We start from the raw sequence: 18,253 nt of genomic DNA on the forward strand, positions 1-18,253 counted from the left end.
CTGTTTTTTCTTAATAAAGTATAATGGTTAATAGGAGACTAGGTCATAACATAAGTGCTGATCTGATCTTTCCTTTTACAGTTATTAGGTGGTGTAAGTGGTCACATGACCTGACCAGCCACCCCAGACCAGCAGTCCTATTCTTAGAATTTTAATGAATACAGCCCAGTTTTACATCTTCATATGAATCAGCAGCCGCTCAGACTCTTTTCACTATTAACACCCTGTGGTAGTCACTCTGTGTTAACTTGAGAGCGCACAAAAATATGACTTACTCATTTAAATGCTACTGACAACAAACCACATCAATCCGATTTACATTTTTAGATGACAGACGTTCGCAACTTTCTGCCTCTGAAGACTGCGAGCTGCACACTTGTGTACACCCCAGCGGTTGTGAGACAGCACAGCCTGTACGTTTTGATGAAAAATGAACTGAATTCAGAGTCATTAGTACAGTATGTGGGCTGTTCAAAAATCCACATACTGTATGATTCTTTAGCCGGGGGCTTAAATTAAAGCCCTCTTTACACTGGTAATCACACTCAAAAGGCCTCCGCAGAGCACGGCCATATTTCATCCTGATCTCGTCTGTCTTCTTCCATCGTCTCTACAACATATCATCTTTCCCCAGAGGTGCCCACTGTTAGTTTTTCCCCTTCAATAAAGAACATGTGTGAAGCACTTACATACAAGCTAAATGGACGGGATGTTGTGCTGCACTCAGTGGTTGCCATGACATTCGCAGCATCCAGCGACTGAACTGAAAGCACCAAAGATTTCTTTTGTCGTGTACAGTGCACAGAAGGATCCCGAGGCTCAGGGTTCTCCTCACAGATCGGTTCTCAGGGATGTCACTGACCATTTCAAAAGAGAGCGTTTAGCAAAGGCTAAAGGTAAAGGAGACAGACATGTAATTTCATTAGTTTTGATGATTCATGATTTAACTTTAGTTGACCTTGTTGTAAGATTTTACTCATTCATTCAATCATAAGTGGGTTTGTAAAGAACTTTGAACTGTCTCTGTGTGATATGGTGCTATATAAATATATAAATAAAGTTTAAAGTGAATGGAATTTTTACACTTAATTAACATCATATAATAGTCTTTAATTTATCTTACGGTTTATAATGGTTAACATTCAGTTTTTCTGATTGCTAATTAATAAATCAATTATATAAATTTGGTCTGTTTGTCAGTTTTCTACCAAGGAAAAGGGCTCAAGATCAGTCGTGCAGCAACGCTGAATTACTTAAATTAATTATAAATTTCCTGATGGTGTCTCCTTGTGGTGGTCTTTAGCTAAAACTGGGAGTCGGCTCCATTCAACTCGACTCCACAGCAGATAGTACTTAGTCAATGAAGGCGAAGCTGATCGTCATGGTAATGCTATTTTCACAGCTGGAAAACACACACACACACTCAGGAGCTTTGATTTGGTCTTGAGAAGCTGCAGCCTTTACTCACGGACGAACTCAAACTTAAACTGTACATTTACTGCCAGGCTGAGAATTTTGCTGCTCATTTTTTCCTCTGCACAGTGCGCACTCACTGTCACTCTCTTCCACTCATTATCTCACACTCGTTCAACTGTTACACACTCATAGCTACGCTACACTGATCAATCAGTAGTCTGCAGTTTTTGCCAGTTCAACTTTGTCATCGGGGCTAAACCAAAATATTCTCAAAACAGGGCAGAGACATTTTTATTTTTTACTAGTTTGTCCTATAACTTTCTCCCCCTGATTCCATGCTGCGCTGCCTCTTGTGGCGTGTTCTGTGCACTGCAACACATCACGTCAACACAGCATATCTATATCGGTATGATAGATACGACAGAATCTATGATGTTGACCATGTTGAACATTGCGTCATTGGGGATTTTTTAATACCCTGATATACTGCAATACCTTCATACTGCTTAAGCCTACTGCTTGCAAAATAATTTCAAACAGCTAACAAAACAGTTGCATCAGCAGAGATCTGACGAGCTTCTTCAAACCAGATTAGAGTCCTGTTCTGTTTACTTGGGAAGTCAAAGCTGGGTAACAGACTGTACAGGCATTAGCTGTTAGCCAGCTAGACCAGTGATTTGTGTGGTTTCATAGAGTATGTGTTTGTGTCTCGGGCTGACTTCAGGCTGACTGCTTTCCTCTCTGCCTCTTTTCTTCTTGTCTCCCTGCGTTCACTGATAGTTGAGTCATACAACGCCGGGATGAGCACGAACATACGGGTTGTTTAAGTTGAAACATTTTCATTGTACATGGATGCCCCTTCGCCCTCGATCACACTGAGTGAATTCACATCCACTGGAGACGTTCCATTGAGATGGATGCAATCCTGCTGCTACAACCGAGAGCGGTGACACTGTCATGCACTTTACTGAACATGCGTGCATTGTCACAACCGTAACTACCACCCTTCACTTTTGGAGATACAGTCTGACTTGTGAGGAAGGTGATCTGGCATCATGCTGATAGCCGAGTTAGCCTAAGAAGAGTCAGGCTTGTGTTGTGGTGGGTGCTGCTTATATGATAAATACTAAACATACTTAATTTAACCTGAAACATGATCTTTTCCTAAACCTAACCAAGTAGTTTTGTTAATCAAACTTAGCCAAGTCGTTTCACTACTCAGACTGCAACCGTTTCACTGCATTAATCACGTAAATAGAGTTTCTGACAGCAACTCATTAAGTCGCTAAAGGGTACCTTGTGCATCAGTATGAGACGCTGATGGGCGTGACAAAGCGGTGTCAGTAGTTGTTGAGCTGGGATTAAACCGTGTTACAGAGGCATGCATAAACACCCCATCCGTCTGAGTTTCTTGTCCAGAGTCCTTTACATCTGTAAAAGGCCGTTGTAGTCAACCGACAAAGTCTAGAATGTCACAACACTTGAACACACTGGTCCTACAAAGTGAATAATACATGTAAATTGTTTCACTTTGCACCTTTAAACTAACTCTAGTGTGTAAAATGACATAACAGGTTACACAGTCGTAGAGCTGTAAATGTTTCATAACCTCACAGTGGGATGAGACTGACAGGTTGTTTGAAGAGCTGCAGAGTTAAAGGAAACAGACATTTTGACTTATCATAGTAGCAGAAGTAACGGCGTTAATAATAACATTAACGACAGCTCCGTTCAAAACCATGACAGGGCGACAGTGAGCTGGCACGCACGATACCAGGACCCTGAAACTGAAGCAGCTAAATGGAACTCAGCAATTATTGATTTTAAGTTTTTTAACTCCTTTCTTTTTTTCTGCTGTGGGGAAGCCTCGTGTTTCAGACAGCAAAATGTGATACTGTTGAGCTTTGGCTTAATTTTAAAATACAAACATGGTGTGAAATGGTTACTTCCAGCTCCCTGGCTCTTTTGAATGGACTTTATTGGCACTGTCAACCGGGACAAGTGGCTGGTTCTTGTGTTTTATGATCGAAGCTCATTCACAGATCTTTCCCGACTGGGTTGCGTTTGTCATTTGGTCTATTATCTCTGCCCAGACGTCTTGCTTGGCTCCACCTTCCCTCACTAGACGTTTAAAAGTGCATTATGTAATTTATGACCGCTATCAACAGTTACCAGCTGCTAGCCAAGTACAGCAGCATCCACAGGTCTGTGTGAGATAAAATAGGTTGTTTGCTTTTATTGGCTTAAGAATGAAATGTGATGTAACGCTGGTGACTCGCTTTTAACGCCCACCATTTTCCATCTTAAAAAAGTTTTCTGAGGGTGTGTGTGAGTGTATTCCTGCATCTGAATATTGATTGTAGCCCCTGCAGATATATTAGGGTAATTTTATGCGACACTGAAATCTCACTCAGTGCACCTTGAACAGCTACATACATTTTAAAAATCATATTGCAGCAGGCAGAAATGAAAATCCATAGCGCTAATATCACAGGTCCCATATTGATTGGGATTGTTTCTTAGCTTCTTGTACTTTCAGAGCGGTGCCTGCTAAACGAATCCCTGCTGTTTTATGTGAGGAAACAAATTCTGAAATATTAGCAGGATAATGCGAGTCGACAGATCCGGGAGAGACGTGAGCAGAGATCAGCATGAGAAACCGAGAACAAGACTATAAACACTTTGGGGAATGAAGCCCCGGCTGTCTGTTCTGGATAAGTGAGAGCCTTGTTCCATGTTTATAAGTTCAGACTAAAGTGATCAAAGAGTAACAGGTGGACTCTTAAATTGAAATTGGCCTTTTGATAAGCAGCTGAATAACAATGAGGGGAAACCAGCTTAGCACATCATGCACACCTCCCAGCTGGGACGACTTAATCATTTGAACTCTTGGTTAATGTTGTGACTCAAGTGTTCATAATAATAAGCATGGCACTTGATGCTAATATCTGTATTTATAATGAGTCTAATGAGGTTATTTTTAAAAACGTGTAATGAAATTTATGTAGATGTATGATAAAATTGTTCTATGGGTTAATTTTCATTATGAGTGGTGGAAGAATCAAATGAATACCACAATATAGCACGTACAGAATATTACAAGTAAAAGCCCTCCACTTAGTGGTCCAGTGTGTCAGATTTATGGGGATTTATTGTCAGAATATGGCATAAATGGAATATAAAAGGTTTCATTAGTGTACAGTCACCTGAAAATATGAATCATAGAGTTTAAGTTGTCTGAGAATGAACCATTTGTATCTACAGAGGGCACGTGTCCTCATCCACAGAGGCCCCGCCATATTTCTACAGAACCAACAAACCAAACACTGGCATTAGAGAGGGCAAGACTCCCTAAAAACTTTATTAACCAGGGGGCATTGCTGCACCTGCTGCGTGTTGCCTGATGCATGTTGTTGTTGGTCGTGTGGTCCGTTTCTGGCTAAGGTAGCGAAACTGTACCCCTAAAAAGTTGTTTATTAACCTAATCTTTGCCTAAATACCAAGATTAATCTTACAAGAAACCTTCCTCCTAACTGTAACTTCAAGTAGAGACGATCTTTTGCAAACTGCCATCAAAAACCAAATATATAAATTGTAGGGAAACATGAATAGTATTTTCTGCCTGTCTGCATGCATTAAACAAACTGATCTCACATTATATGCGTGCACTCAGGACATGGCTGAGAATATCACGGAGCTTGCCAAGGAGTACATTATTACGTCCTGCAAAACAACACCCAGCAGCATTGCAGCATAGTTTCTCCTCAACATTTGGAAGGGTAGGGTGAGGCAAGTTGATTGCAATCTCCAACTTCACCCCTAGATGCCCTTAAATCTGAAACACTGGTCCTTTAAACATTCAGTAACAGTTTTCTCAGCCTCCAGATTTATGTATCGTTACCTTTGAAGTGGAAAACTAACCTGTTGGTACGCAGTTGCTTATTTACACATACAGGAGTTTTGAGTTTTGTTTCTGACCATGTACCAAGTCCACTATTCTCTGTTTTGTTGCTCTGTTTTGGTTTCTACCGGCTCCTGGGGGAAATATCTCACTCTTTAGCTCCTAAATGCTGCCTTATATTCACCACTCGCTAACTTTGTCTGCTGACTGGTGCTGATTTTAAAAATCCTGAAATCAAATTTTATTTATTGAGCCAAAATCAGAAATCATAATTAGTTCCACACACCCCAACACACACGAAAGAAAAAACTGATTACAGCCACTTTAAGTAAATGTACAGAAACATTTTCAAAAAAAGTATGTTATTGTGCAGCAGATGGTCCCTTTTAGTATTATACTGTTACAGTTTTGGATTAAGGTTGAAAATCTTATCTGCAGCAATTAAGTAAGTGTAGCTGTCGGATAAATGTGGCAGAGAAAAAACTATAACAACTAGAATTAGAAAAAAGAAGCAGAAAATGGAAATACTCAAGTACAAGTACCTAAAAATACTGCTTACATACACTACTTGAGTAAATATATTTAATCAGTTAAACTATTTACTATACAATTATTTTGAGTAAATTATTTAAGTAAATGTTCATATTACTGTTTGAGCTGGGATATGTATTTTAAAAGGTCACCATTTGAATAGTTATAGACTAAATCATACAAATTGAATTTATCTGTGAAAATGTGTGATCTGCTTACAAATGAACAAGAACAAAGACGACAACTACTTCCATATTCAAATGTTTATCTCTTCAGATTATCAACCAAAACTGTCAAAAACAAAACAAAAGCTTTACTCTTCCATATGCACAGGATCAGTCACTTTCCTCCTAACATACAGGTGTTAATGATGCTCCTGCAGACAATAAATAGAACAGCAGTCACAGGCTTGACATTGCAGATGCGTGTGGTAAATGTAACAATGGGGCAGCTGTAGCACAGCTGGTATAATGGTTTTAGCCATTAAACGCAAAAACACAGGTTGGACGAGGTCTGCTTCCTGTTTTTGACTGAACCTCAGTGACTCAGAATTTATGTGTTTATACGGAACAAAACATACTATCAATAATATAATAGTTGGATAGGATGTTTACCCAGGAAGCACTGATTTAAAAGTTTTTTTTTTATGTCTTGATTACATTTAACAACGGTTTTAACAGCACTGGACCCAGACATCTAAAAAAAAGAAACTTTTTAGCCACATTAAAAGTTTTATCTTAGATGTCTAGACATCTTTCACCCTGCAAGTAAACAAATCAATTCAGTGCACATTCTCTTGAGCTTATTTGCCTATAATCTGTACCAATAACACATTTCTCAGGACAGGAGGAGATGAGAATGAAGATGATAAAGTATTGAAAGAAAAAATACAGGCAGGATGTTTTTCATGTATTATTGATAGCTCCTTCACCTCTGATTGCTCTATTCATGTGAGAAAGATTAAACAGATTTACTAATTGTTATAGTCCGTATTCATTAGGTTTCTTTCTCTTATAGACTCACAGATAGTGTCGTTTACTGCAGTAGTGGAGTCCTCGCTGTGACAGAGCGTGCTGCAGCGCAGCTGCACATAAACTGCAGGGGGACATGAAGGCAGAGAACAGGTGGCGTTTAAATGCCTTGTATTTACAAAATGAGGATTTCAGGATTTATAAGGAGAGAGAGGGACAGAGAGAGTGTGTGTGTACAGTATAAATGTGTTTTGGCTGAAAATGCAGCCACAGCTGAACCTGAAGGCAGGTCAGGGAGCATCTAAAGCCACTGTGAGGGACTGGACGAAAAATACTGGTGTGGGGGCAGAGCCTCTGCAGTGTTATTAATATTTTCTATGGGCTCCTTCTCTTGACTTAGCAAAAATGACGTTGGTGCAACTGGTTGGCAAAACATAAAAAACTGAGATGGTGTCATAAAATATAAACAGTATTGGTGGAATAATTTTCACAGTAGCCGCCAATATGCACATTAGAAGTGGAATTTGCAATTTTCAAATTTATGGAAAATATAACAAAGCATGAATATTTGAGCCTAATTCTTATTTTAGAGTAAATAGCTACTAAATAAAAGGCTAAATTTGAATTATGCCGTAGGCAAAATTTATGTAACACACTCAAGTTTTTAAAAACGTAATGGTGAGACTCTCCTCCTAAAACATACAGCAGCATCAGTCATCACAACATGCAGTACAGTACAGTCAGACAAAGTTAAACTCTACTGGGAGTAGAAATAATAATAATGGGAACAAAGGAGTAAGGACCTGGGAGACACGTTTGTTTCCTGTTTACAGCCGAAAGTTAATGTTGTACTTTTTAAAGCATGACCGTGATCGTTACATAACCTTAACTATGTTTTCATTATTGTAATGGTGATGACTAAGGTCCCCTAACCTCAATCCCAGAAGCCATCAGCTATTGTCTGATGACAGTTTACCCTCTGGGGGGCAGTGGATAATGCTTCAGGGATTCCAATGTAGCCACCCAGATAACAGATATCTGAATGACAACTTCACTGCTCACCTTTCACTCCGCTCCGCTGCCTTCACCATCACTCTCTGCCATTCGCTCTCTCACTCACTACACACACAAAACGGAGCTACGCTACTCTTATAACAGAGGATATGAAGGGAATGTGTTCTGTCCTGGTTTTGCAGGCTGACATTTTTGAGTGAATAAGAAATTGTGGGCGCTATTGATGGTAGTTCGACTATTTAAAAATGCCACGTTTGTGCAGGACGTCCTGTGTCACATGACCAATGGTCTGCAGTGTTTTTACCTTTTAGTATCGGCTCAGTTTGCTTGGAAACTCGATCAAGATCATACCAAAAGGAGTGCAAGGTGTAATGTAAAACTGAAAAATAAGCAAGTCAAATTGAGCCGAAAATGGGACTTTAGGTCCAGGTGACATCTTTGCTAATTTCTATCAACAGGTATTTGCAAATTACTGGTGATAAATAGAGGAAAAAAAATCTAATATAAAGCTAAATTGCATTGCATTTCAGCCAATGCGTTCCATCTCTTTTGCTCTCCCCATGGACCGTTTATCAACGCCCCGCTCAAATGTGATCTGTCAATACTACTTGGACAACGATGGACACACAGTAACAAGAACACGAGATGAACCCAACCTTAATGAAGTAGCAATATTAACCCAAACTATGATCTTTAGGGATAGGGTGAGAAGCTCAGTCATCCGTGAGGGACTCGGAGCAGAGCCGCTGCTTCTTTGCGTAGAAAGGAGCCAGCTGAGGTGGTTTGGTCATCTCGTAAGGACCCCACCTGGTCGCCTCCCTAGGGAGGTTTTCCAGGCACGTTCAGCTGGGAGGAGGCTACGGGGCAGACAGAGGACTATGTGGAGAGATTATATCTCCACCCTGGCCTGGGAACGCCTCGGGATCCCCCCAGTCGGAGCTGGTTTATGTAGTCAGGGAAACGGATGCTGGAACCGTTACCTCCGCGACCCGACTTCAGATAAGCGGTTGTAGATGGATGGATGATATTATCCAGTTCTTTTTGTGTCACAACCTAATCAACCCTCAACCGTAGCACTGTCACATCATAAAAAGAGAATTATTTTTCAATAGTGCTTTTTAAAAGTTTTGGAAGGCACAGACAAATGATGTCTAATGGAGGCGTCAGGTTACAAAATGCTTGTATGTGTGATGCTCTACGGAGGCACGGACAAATGACATACTTTATTGTTTAATTCGGAGCACTTGATGACTCTGTGTGATGGTGCAGACTAAAGTGAAGGGGAGACAGTGACTGCTGACAAGATAACATTTAATCAATAAAATCCATAATTCATAAATATTAATATTCTGTGTGTGTCATAGCTGTATTGGTCCTATTAGCTAGTTGATTGTGATGAGAAAAATTAAGCCCTGAAACAGTGACAGGATTATTTTACTGTGTGCACACTAAAACCCACCATGTGTGACTATTCGATTCAGTTTTTTTTTTTTTTTTTTTTTTTTTCCAATATTTCATCTTGCAAAGGACAGCCTGTTCTCATTCCCTGGTCATCACATAGCGACGCTTTGTCACACCCCTCAGCATTTCATACAGACTCTCAAGGTACCCTTTACTGTCTGTATGAGACGCACCAGGCTTTCAGTGGCTTCAATGTAATTCGTGTCAGGCGATGAAGACGCCGGCATATGACGACCTCAGATGAGAACTGGTTGCAAAGGGAGGTTGAAATATATAAATTCGAGTTGGGTAAAAATCAATCACCCTCTCCTGCTTTCTCAAAAAACCTCAGACTACCCTCCCTTCAGCAACAAGAAAAGCCACATTACTCTCCCTCTTTCTTACCCCCCCCCCCAGAATAATTTTGGTACAGTCCGTGGGAGGACAAATGATAAGTTACCCTGTGAGAACAAAGAGCAAAGAGAAACTTAAAAGGTGGAATATCTGATGCGCTCACTGGAGATCATTTTTTCAGATTGACTTTTTTTTTGCTTTTGCTACTTTTGAGCTTTGTAGAAATGGTTTCTGCACATTTACTGAAAATAAAAAGCAGAAAATCCAAAGCAGCTTTCCTCACCGTATCTATCAAAATGTGACCGTGCCTCTATGAGTCATGCCGCCACCGCAGCCGCAGCGTGAACAGCGTCTCATGGACAAACAGCTGGCCGGTAAAGATTCCCCCACAGAGGCTTTTAACACACACACATGATGTTCAAGGCTGCTTGCAAATGTGAAAAAGTTGCCAAGATGTTTCTAACAATCGGAGAGGGAGGAAAAATTCTCTGAGGTAGCTTCCTGCCTCCTCCGTGCCCTCCTCTCTATGTCTTCTGTCATGTTTCCACTGCTGCTACAAGTCATTACAGCCATGCAGTGTTCCTATTATGTTTGTCTATTAAATCAGTAAAGGGTGTGTGTCTGTCTCGCCGTTTCTTTCACATCTAATCGGAACACCAGCCTGCTTCCTCCATTAGAGATACAGTATGTCAAAGGAGCCTCTGGGCCTGGTGGGTAACTGTGTGTGTGTGTGTGTGTGTGTGTGTGTGTTACGGTGTGTGTTGTGCTGTTAAGAGTTTAGCCATGAGTCCTGTCAAAACCTTGAGTAAACACACACAGAAGCTCATTTGCAGAGGACGCTCGACAACGAGAAGACAAGACAAACAAGGCGTGAAACAGAAAAAGACGTTTGCAGTACAACTGTTCGGTGTGTGTGTGTGGATCCTTTGTGTTTGTGTGTCTCCTCTGTGTTCTGGCCTTATTTAGGCTCATTTACAGTAAATAGATGAGTTAGAAATTCTGTTTATCTGGTGTCAGGGGGGGCGGAGGGGGTGGTTGGAGACGTGGGAAAGACGGAGAGGAGAGGCAGAGCTGCTCCTTGCATACAATGATCTATTTATCAATTCCCCATCCTGTTCCTCTCCTCTCCACCCATTCTCTTCCTCTCCTCCTCCTATTTCTCCTCCTCTCTTGACTGGCCTACTTGCTTATCCTCTTCAGAGCACTTTAAATTCAACTTAACAACACTTTTTTTTTTTTGGCTGCTGTGTTGTTCCTCTCCCCTTTTTTTTTCTCCTCCCTTCATTTAATTTCTGTTTCGATTGCTCATCTTCCCTGGTACAAATAAGATACAGTAGAGACAATTGGCTGCCTCTATCTCATTCCCGTTATTACTCCATCCAAACGTGTGTGTGTGTGTGTAAATGTGTTTGTGTGCGCAGTTTGTTTCAGAAAGACGGCAAGAAAGAAGCAATGAGGACAATACAGAGGGCCGTAATAACCGTGGAGTTGTTGTTCTCAACAGTGCACTGCTGCAATGCTTTAATTAATGTCTAAATATAGAGTCTTAAAGAAATGCTTAGAGGCTGATTTGAAGAAATACATGCCAATTTCCTGTAGGCATATTGCTTAATTAAAAATGTTATTTTCTGAATTTAAGATTATGTCAGTCTGTAAAATTGAACCAGAAACAGCCAGAGAGAGAAAGTGAGGAAGGGGAAGACAGAAACAGAGCAGAGCGTCTCATCTAAAGTCTGAACTTTTGGGAAGATGTTTAAACAAGACTAAAGGCTTTATGTTAAACATTAGATATGGATACAGACAGAGACTTCTGTCCAGACGCTGCGTGCATTTTATCGATATCGTTGCGCATTTCCTGAAAGCTTATGTATAGCAATGAAACAGCAGTGCGTCATGAGTACAGTGTAGCAGTGAAGCCAATAGTTCAAGTGAGACTTGACCAAAAGGACAAAGACGTTTTAAAAGTCCAACAATACTGGAAATAACGTTCGTCGTCAGTTAGGTAGTGAACAAAATTCTGTCTTTGTGTCATGATGTATTTAATGGCTGCTCGGGCCACTTTTTTCCTGGGGGCCCACTTTTTAAAAATGAAAAACCATTGCGACCAAAAGTCACAGCAGGCCTTATCAATAAATTCTGTGAAGAGTTGATTCATATATGAACGTTCCTGACCATCTTTTCTGCTATTTTGTCTTCACCTTATATTATCCTGTTTATTGAAAACATATACACGTGTGAAAACTTTAGAAATAACAAATAAATTCATATAGGCTGAATTAAGAGCCCATCTCATTGTTTTTATTTCCTCCTCTCAGGAAAACCTCCATTGTCTTTTATTTATTTGGGGACCCAAGTAAAATCTCCTGTGACCCACCTGTGGGTCCCAACCCAGACTTTGGGAATGACTGGCCTACTGCCTCTGCTTTCGTTTCTTTCTCAGGAGTAAGGTTATTACAACCTCCTCCAAAGTCACCATATTTGTTGTTGACAGAAACTCTTTTGCCTCCGAGCAGCGCCCTCTAGTCGATGAATGGCTTGGCAACTTCAAGGACACATGGAAATATATCGGCAGTGACAGTTACATCATTTGAAACAGATGCATCTGTTTTCAAAGGGGCCATAAATGAGCTAGCTTTGTGAGGCTGTTCCTAAACATATAATACACAACATTTTCCTTAAAAACAATATATAGGCTCATAATAAAGATAATCCCCTTCAATCATCACTTATGACTGACATGTTTGGTGGAGGTTGTATCTTAAGACACTGTCCTCTGCCTGTATTTCCATACTTTTCTCATTATTTTGCTGTGCTGGAGACATTTGACCAACCCAAAACGTTGGTGTTTGACGTCCTGGTATCTTTCTGGTGTGTTTACGAACAGCTCAGACAAATCCCACTGATTCTACCTTTAAACACAGTGAAGTTTTGACCTAAATGCTAACATCAGCATGCTAACATGCTCACAATGCTGATGTTTAGTAGGTATAATGTTTCCTGAAGTTACCATCTTTACTTAGCGAGATAGGATGCTAAGCTAAGACGAGGAAGTTGTTCACATGCTAACACACTAAGTACTAAATACAGCAGAGTTTGATGGGAAAGTCATTAGTGTTGCAGGGGTTTGGTCATAAACCAAACTTGACAAAATGATATTTTAATTTAATCATCCCACGTTAGCTAAAAGATAGATAAACAATTTTTACAGCTTATCCAAAGGGATGGCATGAGAGCCAAATTTCACGGCAATCCATTCAATAGTTGTCAGGACATTTCCTTAAAAATCCAAAGTGTTAACATGTTGGTAGGGCATTCAAAACAACTATATTTTAGTGGTCACTGGTTTCTAAAAAGTAGTCAACTACTAAACCTGTCATGGGAGATGCGTCATATTTTTTTCACCCAATAACAATGATCAATTCTTGTCAAAAAGGTCTCAAACACAACCAGCAAAAGGAAAACAAATGTAGGTGGGACCAACCTCGGGTTAGAGGAAATAGCATGGCAGGAATTTCACCCAGTTTGTCCTCATGTCTCTCAAAAATTATCTGCCCTGCAGCCACAGTGGCCTTGATACACTGTCTGTACTGGCACAGGTGATTTCACTGTTTTCTCCTCTGCCGCTTTACTGTCAATACTATTTTTAGACACTGATGTCTTTTGTTGAGATTCTGAATTCTTGTTTGGCAAAATCACACTGCACATGTAACCAGGGATGGTTTGATTTTGAGCCTGGTATGAACTGCTGGAAAACCAGGCTGTTCAAAAAATACACAGTTAGACTTAATCAAACTGTTTTATTATTGTTATTATTACTGAGCAAATTTCCATTGAAGTTATATTTCACAGATCATTTACTGGAAACATTATTAAACATAAAAAAGGAAAACAAAAAAGAGATGTAAACTAACACATATGCTATATATCTTTTTCTCACTTTTAGATTTAATCAGACTCATCCTGATGTGCCAACGCGACAAAGCTGTGACCGAGTGAACTTCTGAGACGAGAAGGTTGACTGAGCTGAGGTAAGAAAATTTGATAAACTGCAAAACCAATAAGACAAGAAACAATAGTTGGACGGGCCAGTGGGAGCTCTGGGAGAAATCCCACTGGGCTGGTCTGTCTCTCTGTGGGACTATAATACAAAAACAAGAGTGAGAGATGTGTCGTCGGTCTCACTTTAATTGTGCACCAGCCCACATCCTCCTCCTCCATGATCCTGTTAGTCAGGGTTTTTCAGTCAAAGCCATGAGACAGAAGTCAACTGGGAGAAGATAAGCAAGGTTTGGGTTTGGCTGACTGGATAAAGTTGCATCAGGTGCTTTTTGGTGAAACATGTTCAACTTTTCATAAAGTCGATGCGCTTGTCGGTGTCACGTTTTGTGCACCGGCCCATCACAGTCATTTATTTTATGTTTACACAATTCATTATTAAAAGAGAGGTCAGCTCCATTTTTGTGAATTGTTAAATATTAAAATACCCTCTGCTCCCGGTGGTCTTTCAAGGAGTCTCCATTCTAATTTGTTTGTCTAATTTCTAATTCTAATTTTCTAATTTTCTGATTCACTTTGATCTCCAGGCACAGTCGGCACACACGTCATTTACTCAGTAACACCATTGACTAACCTGTTTTAAAGTGTGAAGTGACGCAGATGTACACGTATTGACTGGCCCGGCACTATAAGCGCTTGTTTTCACCCCACAACAGGAAAGTGGCATAGTTCAGACCACTGAGCAGAATAGATACAGAAGGATATAAACAAAACCTTCAAAAAGTTATGAGTTTATGTGTGAATTATTTAAAGAGTCTGCTTCTATTAAATACATATTTTTAATTAGATAATTTATGAAAGGGATAATGCACTGTGAGCAGGTCATTATTGTGAAATAAAGCCTGACAGGGTGATGCAGGATTTATTCCATGATAATGACCTGCTCTGCTCACTGTACATTATCCTGGTTATTACATGGTTACCTACCAAAATAAATCAATGATTTGACACAAACTACAGAGTCTATAATCAGAACTGCATCCATAGCAACGGTCTGTTATACAGAAATAACAGACCTTAAAATGCTTTAATTGACCAGAGTATTTAACAAAGATGTGAAATAATTAGAAATTATTTATTGTCGGGGACGACTTCATGTTTTCCAGAAGTTGGAGAGGACTCGTCCCCTCTGTCCTCTCTGGGATCCGCAGCGTCCGTGATGGTTAAGATCATTGACAAGTTAGTAGTTAGCATTAAACAGAAAATCAAATGATCCCTAATGCCTAAGTTAAATTCCTTATTTCTGCAGACTTGAAAACATTTTCTTTGATGGCCTCGCCGCCCTGCTATTTGGCTTTTGTGCCCTCTAAAAAATTGACAAGTGGCTTTCTCTTTCAAACGATGAAACTCCAGTCCTGATGGGTATGTTCTTTGTAATGAATAAATATGTCACCCTGAGCAACAGTGAGGCTCACTGATGTTTTTAATAGTTTGGGGGCAACAATGAAGCTCTGAGGCTCAGGGGAACAAGATATATCAAGCTTTGGGTACACAAACAATACTTGATAGTCGGATCAACTCATTACTGGTTTTGGTCTTTTCAAGGGATTTGTTGACAATAAAAAAAATATAGAATATCGCCAGATGTATCCTTTAATGAGAGGGAGTAGGGGAAAGTGTTGTCTGTCTGTTGTGATAACCATTTGATCCTCTTGTATCAGGGCGTGTGTGTGTGTGTGTGTGTGTGTGAAAGAGAGAGAGAGAGCGAGAGAGAGAGAGATGACAAATCTGTGTCTCCTCATTTTCTGCCAGAATTGTACATCCTTCCCACAGTGGGTTTTGTTTTTGTATGAACAAACAGTAATCAGAGCAGGAAAACCCAGTGGGGGGGCAGGCAGAGGGAGAGTGGGTGGATTCATTACTGTGTGTGCTGCTGTTTGTGCTTTTTAGAGAGGGAGAGAGAGGGAGGGAGGGGAGAAGAGGGGGGGAGAGATTACACTGAAGGGATAACTGAGAGCTGATTGAAGGCCGTGGCGGGGCCGGAGCATGTGACTGGCTCACGCTGATATTATGGTGTCATCGAGATCATAGTTCATCTCCCGCCAACACCCGTCAATCAGCAAAGCTGCTAAAAAGCATGAGTAGAAGTGTATATTTAGCACCGCCGGCTTCAGCCTGCATTTGCTGAAGAATTTCAAATTCTCCATGCTGGAGAATAAAAATGGTGGATTCTGGCACTTCAGAGTAGAATTTTTGTTCATCATCAAATCTTTCCGGGCAAATCATGAAGCTCATTAAAGATCCCAGGAAAGTCTCAGGGACAAGAAGATGATTAATTCACGCAGTTTAGTAATTTATACTCTTGATTTTGAATTTTTGCCAGACCGGCACAGTCTGTGCAGTTCATCAGGAAAAATACACCCAACGAGTTGGAAGGTCACTTTACTCTGCCCGTTGCTGCTGCTACAATATTTCAGACCGGCCTGGTAAAACGCTTCAGATGACCCTCGTTCTTGGCAAAGGTAACATAAAGCTGTGTCGCCAGGCTGCAACGGTAATTTTTTTAAATAGTTGTCTGTGAAGTCTGTTTCCCCAAAGTCAATTTTTACTCGCCCTTGTACAAATTGTTTCATTAGCAGTTATTAAATAACAAAGACTAAAGTTAATTGCCATCTTTAATCGAGGGCTGCAGCATCTATAAAAGACAGTTTATTAAAGTCCATGGTCTTTAAATATCTTCTGTCAATCCAAAGATATTCAGTTTGATATGATAATAAACAAAGAAAAGTGAAATCTCCATATTTCAGAGCAGCATTTTCTTGCATTTTGCATGACAAATGTACACAATAAAGAAATCACTTGAAAGTGGTTCCCAACCTTTTTTTCTTTGGAGCCCCTCCCTGCTTGTATCTATGAAAAGCTGAGCCCCCCAGCCCGCACATACGTGCCAAAAGAATTAATTCAATCCAAAGCTTTACTGTGAAACATTAACATCTATTATAATTGTTTCCATTGTTAGAACGATTACCTTTGGCAAATGTCTCCTTTCTAGTAAAAGCTTCACATTTTTTCCTTCAACAACCCAACAGAGTAGGCTTAAAGACGCTCTTTATCAAAAGAATAATGATTTATTATCACAGGGCTGAGAGGTCAGAGAGGAGTGGCCTATTAGGTAGAAAAATATGTCATGTTAAATAGCTTTGTATATATATATTTTTTTGACATTTGATTCTAGTTAATGTGGAAATCTAATTTTGACTGACTCAGAGAAGACAAAGTCTCGCTGACTTCCTGTGGGTTTTCGTCCCCACCATCCTATGGGGGGCTCAGATCCCAGGTTTGGAACCAGTAATTTAAAGGATTATATGGCTTGGAGATTACATTATGTGCTATATAGAGCAGGGGAACAAAGGACCCTGGAACATATATATAATGACCCAGTTGTGGTTTACTTGGTCAATTAGGGTGCAATTCAGACAGAGCAAGGCGTTGTGGTAGTCCAAACAGGCTGGGGGGGGGGGGGGGGGGCTGCAGGAGATGCCAGGGTAAAAGAGCAGCCGGCTGAGGCAAAAAAGTTGAAAAAGACTCAACTGTTGAAGAAACGCAACCCAATGTCACACTGCAGTGGTCAATCAAAGCCGGTGATCAGACCGCTTCACTGCCAGCCTGAAATATCTTTAAAGCTGGGCGATACTCAGATGGAGTTCATGGACTAAACGATGATACTCACCGGTGTGTCCTCGCTTGAGTAGTGTCGCGTGAACCGGCTTCTGCGTCTGCGCCTGGCTTGCAGATGCTGCAAAACAGCGACACCAAGAAGCCTCTTTTGGTTTATGTCCATTTGTTAGACAGAGAGAGGGAGAGAGAGAGAGAGAGCGCAGCTGTGGTCTTGTAGGGTGGAGAGTGAATGAGGAGGGGGCACAGTGGCAGGGAGAAAGCTGGTGCATCAGAGAAACAAAAAATTATTTTCAGATTGTTATACAGCGGTTACTTTCTCAGCACAAATAATCATGTCTGCACACCCCTGTAGCAGCCACTGATTGTGCTCAGGGAAGAGCATCCAGCTGTGTTTTGGTAGTGAGATGCCGACACACACTGAATCTATACTTCATGTTAATGTAGCTGAGTTTTTTTTTTCATGTTTTACGTTTGTCCTTATGCCCTCAGGAAACCTCAGCTGCTGTCACTTGTGTAGCCTGAAGCTATAGTCACTGTAGCGCCAGAAATTAGCTTTTCCATTCAATGCAACTAAAGCTGTCCAAAGATTTCTGGTCTTGGTGTAATGTCCTGACAGGTTCATCTTTGTGTACCTGTGCCCTACAAACTTGCAAGGTCAGCCGATACAAACGCTGCGTTTTGAAAAGTCATAGTTCTACTGTATCTGTGTGTCAAGATCAGCCATGTTCCCACAGTAATTTACCCCGAGGCACTGGAAATCTTTGGAAGAACTCAGTGCATCTCCACTGCAGGAAGCAGGGTCTAAATTAAGTTCCAGGGTCATTATTTTATCCCCCAAAATGTCCCCGCTTGGGGGATAGTAGTTTCCAAAAATACAAGAACCTTGTGGTTGGGGCTCGGAGCGCTGAACATTTCTGATTGGATGAGTACTTGCAGCAGAAATGGCGACCCC

The 18,253-nt window shown here is 40.7% G+C and overlaps 1 long non-coding RNA gene across 1 annotated transcript in view; it reads left to right on the top strand.

The window, feature by feature from the left end:
- Positions 1–18,253, top strand: part of LOC146329626 (uncharacterized) — a 176,934-nt gene that overhangs the window by 68,167 nt on the left and 90,514 nt on the right. Inside the window, exon 2 of the long non-coding RNA XR_014769825.1 lies at positions 13,571–13,655. This is a non-coding gene — a long non-coding RNA (uncharacterized LOC146329626). The remainder of the gene's footprint in view (positions 1–13,570; positions 13,656–18,253) is intronic.

The sequence above is a fragment of the Lutjanus erythropterus genome, chromosome 3 (assembly GCF_056507025.1).
Source record: "Lutjanus erythropterus isolate fLutEry1 chromosome 3, fLutEry1.hap2, whole genome shotgun sequence".
NCBI classification, from domain to species: domain Eukaryota; kingdom Metazoa; phylum Chordata; class Actinopteri; order Lutjaniformes; family Lutjanidae; genus Lutjanus; species Lutjanus erythropterus.